At 41.4% G+C, this 5,906-nt stretch overlaps 1 pseudogene; it reads left to right on the top strand.

The window, feature by feature from the left end:
* Nucleotides 1–4,136: 4,136 nt before the first annotated feature.
* LOC147424897 (uncharacterized) lies at nucleotides 4,137–5,355 on the top strand (annotated as a pseudogene).
* Nucleotides 5,356–5,906: the final 551 nt, after the last annotated feature.

Here is a 5,906-nt window from a genome sequence, read left to right as displayed (position 1 = left end):
ACACAAATGTACTCCTCTTGTTTTTAAGCCCCCCCCCCCCCCCCCCCCCCCCCCCACACACACATACATACACATCTAAAAATGGAAAAGCTAGTTAAGTACACTAACAAAACCCAAACCCTATGATTAAGCAGACTGGTGAAAGCTGAAAATGGAGGGATTGTAAGCATACAATTGGAGCATAAATTCATGACCAATCTCGACATTTGATAGCTCTACAGGAAGAACTCAAGAAGCACTATGTGCACGCACAAATTGCAAAAGAAAAGGAACACTAGATGGGCAACTATGGTTGTGCAAATATTGAAAAAAATGGGCATAAATGCATGCAATTACATGCACACACAAATGTACACACGAATTAATCAATGTTGAATTCACCAAGAAAGGTAGTGTCACTATGGAATGACCATGAACATGCCCAAGCTTAACAAATCAAACAATGATTATAGTACTTTATAAAAAGAAGGAAATGAATTAGCGGTGACCAGTTTTGTAACACATGATGTCTAGCATAGAGAAATGAGTAGATATGGATAGATTAGTGTGATTAAGAAGTGCTAATCACTTATTGCACTCTGATACCACTTGTTGGGAAGCATGTGCTCAACCCTAAGCATTATTAGTGAGCTAGGCTATGGTGGATGAAGCCTTAAGCTCAACACGATGCTAGGGTTAGGTTTAGAGCAATGCTAATTAAGGTTAGGACTATGCCACGGAGCCGGTCCCCCCTCCAATAGGCATTTGTATTATAGTTTCTCCCATCAAGAGAGACTTGGTACAATACAATCTTTGTGTTCCTTGTGACCTAGGTGATGCAATGAAGATGGAAAGCTTCATGCATCACAAGCATAACATAAACTTTGTAGAAAGCATTAACTATCCCAAGGCCTCAAACACCTTCGAAGGTGGAGAGAGCTAGTGGGGAATGAGGGTAGGGAAGAGGAAGAAGAAACATTCCATAAGAGAAAGAAATAGTTCCTCACGTATCATCACTCTTCTTGCTAGCATACATAATAGCATAGTAATAAAGATGGAGAAGATGGCAAGCTTAAGCATTGAAGCATGGCTCTTGGTTGGATTTGCATTCCATAGCCAAGAGTGTTGGTGTAGACTTTAACTTCTCAACAAGCTTGGAGAAGGAGGTGGAGTTCCTCTACTTTCACCAAGTGAGAATGTCTCAAAAAGTGAGTGTGTGAGAGGTGTATACCCCCCTAGTAGACCCCTTGCTTGCTTTGGGCGAGTTCTCCTTTTTGCTCATGCCTCAAGCTCATTGGACCCCTCTCCCTCTAGCCAATCACATGCAACATGCATTTCAATTACATGGGTAGTCTTTGGACAAGTGTCCTCCTTATCCCTTTGAGAGAGAGAGAGCCTGAAAACATCTAGACTTTTGTTGAATGGAACTAGAAGCTCATTGGACCCCTCTTTAGCCCAATAGCATTCAAGCATACCATGTGGCTAAGCATAGGGAGAGTCTGACATGTGCCCATGTGCCCCTTGAGAAAAGGGGGTGCCCTTTGGGTGAGTCGGAGGTTAAGTCAAAGATTCCCCTAACATTGGGGCTTTCCCCCTCCTTTGTAGGGTCTCTTTTTGACCCAAGCACCTTACCCCCCATGCATGGGAAGCTTCTCAAGCACCTTCATCATCAAGCATGACAAGCACCTCAAGCACCTTAGTCATCAAGCACGACAAGCACCTCAAGCACCTTAGTCATCAAGCACATCAAGCACCTTAGTCATCAAGCACGACAAGCACCTCAAGCTTAGGTCAGGTTCTCACCTCAAGCTCAGCCCTAGCTTGCCTAAGGTCAAAGGAATTTTAACACTAACCATTGGAGGTCTTTAACAAAGCTAACCCTAAGGTCTTTTAAGCTCCATTAGTTAGCCTTGCTCTTTGATAGACCATCTCTCATTTGGACACCTTTATCATTGGCCCCATGTTGAGATAGATCCGTAAGCACGTGTTTATATTCTAACCCTTGTTCCCATTCAATATCCCATATTAAATGATTAGTTTAATATGAGAAAATCATTTGGGTTGGTTAGATATTATATTTTATGACATCTTACATCTTGAATTACACAGGGCCTGTGTGCTTGGCATTGCCTTAATTGACATGTATTGTAGATGTGGTATGCTTGAGGAGATTTTATTTGAAATTTCATCTCTCGGAACGCATTGATTGTCGGATATGTTCAATAGGGGTAGGGCAAGAGAGCTATTTTCAACTGATGCAAAGCAAGAACATCTCTCTAGATGCAATCACCTATGCTTGCATCTTGAAGGCATGTGGCAATTTGGAAAACGATGAGATGGGCAAAAGAACGAGAAAAGAGCTCATGATGATATTGTTAGTTAGGGGTTGTCTAGTATGTTGTTTCTTTGTACGCATTGATTGCATGATATTCCCAATAAGGGTAGGGCCAAGAAGCTCTGGGCTGTTTTCATCAGATGCGAAGCGAGGGAATTTCCCAAATGTATCACCTACGCTTGCATCTTGAAGGCATGTGGAAATTTGGTACTCCATATGACAAGGAAAAGGAGGCTTGGGGGGGGGGGGGGGGGGGGGGGGGGGAGATCCTGTAAGCGTCACTAGTTTGGTGTGCATGGAAGAACGGTAAATCCATTGTCAAATCCAGGAATGAAGCAACATTTGCTACACAACACAACCATAATATTTTTTTGCTCAACATGGCTCAGGCAAGGAAGCACACCAAATGCAAAGGAAAGGATTCTCTCCAAATTTAACCATGGCATTACACAAGGCATTTACATGAGTAAGAGAAAACAAGTAAGATTGCTAGTCAGGGTCTGTTGGAGATAGATGTCATGCTTGGTGGTGCATTGGTTGATACGACATACTTTGTGATGAGATCAAGAGCTACTATAGAAACATGTTGTGCTTGTCAATGCGTCACTAACAAGATACACCCAACAAGTGAGGAAAAAGCTCTGGGCTGTTTAACCATATTTGAAGCAAAGGCCTTTTGCCAAATGCAATTGCCTATGCTTACACCTTGAAGGCATGTTGTCTTATGCAAGGCCCTCACGTGGGTGACATAATTTACATTGAGAGTAGGGGTTGCTGGAGAAACATGGTGGGCAATGGTTTTTTTTATATGTATATCAAAACGAGGTGCCCATACAAAAGCAATAAAGTTATTGATGAGAGTTCTATTCAAATTTCATCTCTTGGAAATCATCGATTGCAGGATATGCCAAACATGGATGTGGGAAGAAAGCTTTGGGATATTTTTAACTTAATGGAAAGGAGAGAATTTTTCTCCAAATGCAATCACCTATGCTTGAAGCTTGAAGGAATGTGGCCTTATGCAAAACTCTTACATGGGTGACAAGATACACGATTGGATGGAAAAACATGCTATATTGGAAATGATTTCATGAATATGTATATCAAATGTGGTGACCTCATGAAAGCACATAGATTTCTTGTTGAGAATTCTATTCAAAATTTTGTCTCTTTGAACAAGTCGATTGCATGATACACCCAACATGGCTGTGGGAAAGAAGCTTTGGGCTCTTTCAACCGAATACAAAGGGAAGGCCTTTTTCCAAATGCAATTACCTATGATTGCACCTTAAATGCATGTGGCCTGATGCACAACCATCACATGGATAGGAGAATGCATGATGAGGTCAAGGGCTGCTAGAGGAACATGCCGTGCTTGGAAATGCTTTGGGAAATATGTACATCAAGTGTGGTGCCCTTACAAAAGCACATAAAGTTCTTAATATGCTTATTCAAAATGTCATCTTTTCTTGGTAAGCCTAGTATGCCCTTGGGGTTCCATGAGATTACATGCGGTCGCTTAGCATTATCTAGGTCATTGCCTTTCACTCTAATTGGATGGCCTTAAGTGTTCAGCAGTGCAAAAGAAAACAACACATTAACTATGCTCTTGGGGCTCCTTGAGATTACACCCGGTCGCTTGGCATGATGTAGGCCATTGCCTTTCACTCAAATCAAACGGTCTTAAGTGTCCACCATTGAAAAATCAAACAATGCATTAATTATGCACACCACATTGAAAAACAACAACAAATAGCAAAGCAAACAACACTAATGATGTTTATGTGAACTTTGCAAAGAGTGTCAAAAAGAAGAGATTCATATGTTGATCTTTAGTGATGCAGATGCAGGGCAAGTAGATGTAGAGCTGGAGGAAAGGGGCGCAGAAAGGCCAGTACAAGCCATGGTCTTAGAAGTGGAAGCAACACGTGAGACAATTTGTTTGAGAAATTTCTCAAGCTTGAAAAGTGCCATCATTGAAGATCGTATGCTCAACTTATGAAACCAAATTGGAGGGGCGTGTGTAGGTTAGAGGTTGTACATGTAGTTACTGGCAAGGAGATTCTAGGAAAAACCTCTAGAATCTGTGTCTTGAAGGATGTAAGGAGCTGGAGAGAGTGGATCTTTCTGCTGGATTCTTGAGCCTCAGAATACATCTTTAAATATATGGGTGTGAAATTGTCATGGAGTTCAAGCTTGGATTGCATGCTATTCCGCTTGAGGTTGCAGGTTGCCCAAAGGCATGTGTTTTGAGTGGTGCTGAGAATTTTAACCTGCTAAAGCATTTAATGAGTGCAGATTGTAGCATAGTGGGCTCGTATGTCTCAGTGGTTTGACTCGATTGGAAAAACTTACTCTTTGGTAGAATGCAACTGCGTGGAAGCAAAAGAGAGCCTAGGATTATAGAAGTGTAGGATTAGAGGAACTAAGCTATTTGGCGAATCTAGAAATCATGTCGTTGACATAATTGCTCCTATCAACCTTGTAAACCTTACGAATTTGGTTGAATTGGAAATGCATAGAATGGTGTCTTGGGACGGATTAAATAATTTGAGGAGATTGGAACAACTTCACTTGGGATCTTTAGATGAGTTGGAGTGTGCATCAGATGAGGATCAGACAATGCCGGAATATTACAGACGTGGGTACTTTCTTATCTAAGGCCCGTTTGTTGTGTATTTTTTCAGAGAATTCTAATAGATCTATGGGTGAGATGCCTTAAGCACCTCAAATGCCTCGATGGCATTCATGGCCTTATCCATCTTTGTGGCCTTGCATTGGATACACGTCCATGATCTATCTTCCTTGCATGCCCTACACAGCAAATGAAGTTTCTCTTGATAATACACTGTTTCAAGCTCAAAGGTGTGAGGGCTTGTGATGAAATGAGACAACTGAAGAGGGCGAGGTTCCAAGGATGTGAAATTATGGAGCAGCTATTGTTCAAGGACATACATGCGCTCGCGTGCAATCATCCACACTTGACATACCTTTCCTTTGAGATAATAGAAACTCTAGGCCTTCAAAAGGAAATCAATTAGAAAATCTTGATCTCTTCAATGTTACTTGGTAAGCGTAAGGTTCTTATTTCAAATGAGGCCAAGAGATTCATCCTCTTGGCTCAATCCCAACCATGGAATATGCATTGATATAACCTTAGAGAGCTCATCACCTGTGTTGACTATGGACGACATGAAAAAATAATCTCCCTTCTTTTCTCATTCCTTGCATTTGCTTTTGGCATCATCAAAATCTATCTTACATCACGTTTTTGGCATGCAAAAGGATGATGATGGGCTGATAGTTTTAGGGGACTTTTGTCCCATGCTTTGAAGGTCTCCTGTATCTTTGTATTTGTGTTAACTCCTATTTTGTGTGTCTGAGAAAGCACATATACATTCACAAAAATGGACGTTTTGACTACACAACCATGACTTCACCTCAACAACATTGCAAGGGCCATTATCTACATCCAGTTCTCCATGCCTATGCATTTGATTAGTCCAACACATAAAGCCTATAGGGGAGGGCATGGATTTTGTTTCTTATAATTTTTGGAGAGACCACAATGCCAACTCTCCACCATACTTTA

This window comes from Adiantum capillus-veneris, chromosome 25 (genome assembly GCF_014529385.1).
Source record: "Adiantum capillus-veneris isolate H3 chromosome 25, ASM1452938v2, whole genome shotgun sequence".
NCBI lineage: Eukaryota > Viridiplantae > Streptophyta > Polypodiopsida > Polypodiales > Pteridaceae > Adiantum > Adiantum capillus-veneris.
This window is presented reverse-complemented; position numbering and strand designations above follow the sequence as displayed.